Source organism: Chrysochloris asiatica, unplaced genomic scaffold, assembly GCF_000296735.1.
Source record: "Chrysochloris asiatica unplaced genomic scaffold, ChrAsi1.0 scaffold00090, whole genome shotgun sequence".
NCBI classification, from domain to species: domain Eukaryota; kingdom Metazoa; phylum Chordata; class Mammalia; order Afrosoricida; family Chrysochloridae; genus Chrysochloris; species Chrysochloris asiatica.
This window is the reverse complement of record NW_006408608.1, coordinates 110,356-112,757: the sequence shown is the minus strand read 5'-3', so window position 1 is coordinate 112,757 and position 2,402 is coordinate 110,356. Positions and strand designations below refer to the sequence as shown.

General features: G+C 53.5%; 1 pseudogene; it reads left to right on the top strand.

Annotated features, from left to right (window-relative positions):
• Positions 1–1,663: 1,663 nt before the first annotated feature.
• LOC102841742 overlaps positions 1,664–2,402 on the top strand; it is a 2,408-nt pseudogene continuing 1,669 nt past the window's right edge.

Genomic DNA, 2,402 nt, shown 5'->3' with positions numbered 1-2,402 from the left:
TATTGAAAATACCATGGCCTGGGTCAGGCGCACCTAGTCCTCAAGCAGACTCATTAGGCTATACAATTAGTTTCCTGCAGTGTGAAAGTGGGTTCTTAGAAACTATAGATAGATGCCCATACCCCACCCTGTCCAGGGTCCACGTTATGAATGGTGGCAAGCTTTGGCTGTAAAACAGAAAACATTTCCTGAGTACCTATGACATACAGTGCGGCGAGGCTGAGCTCTATGGGACATGGATATGGCATGGTGTCCTTCTACTGGCATTGCCACTTACTGTGTGGTTTTTGAGTTACGAAGCCTCAGTTTTTTCACCTGTCAAATGGGGCTAACAATATGACCCTATAGAGTTGTGAGGATTCAAAGTACTTAGGACACGACTGAGTACACAGTAGAGTAAGCTGTGGCGCTGAGGGTTAACGCACCCGACTTCAAAACCATTTGAACTGCAAGGTCGGTGGTTCAAGCTCATCAGCTTCTCCTCAGAAACCATATACAGGGTAGCTATGAGTCAGAACTGACTCAGCAGTACTTAACAACAACAACAACAACTATCATTATTTAGGGTCAGAGAAAAAGAGGAAGACCCCCAGCAAGACTGGCAAAGTGGCAGCATCAATGGGCTCAGCGTGGCAACAATTGTGAGGTTGGCCCAGAATCGGGCAGTGTTTTGTTCTGTTATACATAGGGTCGCTATGAGTAGGTACCGACTCAATGGTACCTAACAACAACAACAACAACAACATTGCTACATCTGTGGGGAATAATATCACATGTGTTGTACACCTTGTCTGGTCTCAAACACTGGGAACAATGAAATAAACACATGATCCCTGCCTTCAAGAAGCCACTATTTAATGGAGGAAGGAGGTGCACACAGCCTTTCCATTTAGCCCTAGGCTGCTAACTGAAAGGATGAAAAAAAGCCTGGCATTTGGCTTCTAAATGGTCACAGCCACGAAAACCCTACAGAACACCGTTCTACTCTGCAATGCATGAGATCACCATGAGTCTGAACCTACTCAAAACAATTCATTGGTTTATTCTTGAGGGAAATTAGGATCAGTAAGATAATGTGTGTGTCTTAAAATCAGGTTTGGAGAAGAGTTACCAGAGTATTTGGGTAAAGTTTTCCAATCTGCTTGAAGAATACATTTGCCAGGGGATGAAAGAAGGGGAAGGAAATTCAGGCAGAAGGAACAGCATAAACAGAGCTAGGAGACATGGAGCCACATGCTCGGTTTGGAAAAAGGCAGATGGGCTGGCACCCAAGATGCTCAGCAAGCGCGTGACACCCAGATGAGTAGGGCTGCGCCCATCTCCTGCCACACACGCAAGCATAAGTATGGTATAAAACAAAACAGTCCCTAAATCACACAACCGTTGGTTACTGCTTTCCAACAGCAAAGCTATCTTCTCACTTCATAAGCAAACCGAACGGAAAGAGCACAACCACAACCCACCCTACTGGAAACTCTATAGAGGTGAGGATTCTTAGGAACTGGGGAAATTACTTTATCTTCTGGCGCTTTCGTTCCAAACAGTCCTTCCTGGGGCCCTCGCAGCCCTTCTTCGGATGCTTTAGCTGCATGGCTGCAGTCAAGGGGCGGCTGGGCGGTGGAGGTCGAGTAACAAGGGTCTAAAGAGCCCGGGGACTGAGAGGATGGGCGCACCGCGAGACTGTGGAGTGAAGGCGGACTCGGGGTACTTTGCTTCCGTGGACTGGTGCGCCACACTCTCCGAGCAAAATTGCAGTGTCCGGTTCCCCAAAAAGGGATACCTCCATCTTTGTCACCCCGAGACCTGGCACGACTTGACGGTCAGTCTTAGTGGAAAAGTCAGGCGGAGAGAAGTGGAAGCCCAGATAAAGCGGGCGGAAGGGCCTTTAGAAGGATCAGGGAACCCGGTTCGCTGCTCGGCTTTTAGGATTCTGGCAAGGGAGTCCCCCGCAGCGCCGTTGCACCGTCGGGCTCCGCTGAAACCTGACCGGGGACACGCGGGAGGGAAGGGAGAAGGGCCAGGAACCTGGCCGCCGGGGCGCAGGACGGGCGCTGGGAGGACTCGCTGGGCCCAGCCCCGGGCGGCCACGGCGCCCCCTCCTGCGCACCCGGAGGGAGCTTCGCTGAGCGCGCCCGCCCGCTCTTTCGGTTTTGCGTCCCTCCCCTCTGCTGCCCCCGCCCTCGCTCCCTATTTGGAGCGGAGACACCCCTGACGTCTGAGCCGCTCAGCTAGCCGCTCCCCCGCACCGCGCGCCCGCCCGGGGCCGCAGACAGCGCACAGCGCAGCAACGGAGCTGAGCCTCGCGGGGCGCTGCCAGCCCTGCCGGTCGCTTCTCCGAGCCTCCCGGAGGCGCCCGCGCCTGCCACCCCCGCGGCCTGCCGACAGCACCGCCGGAGCCGGCG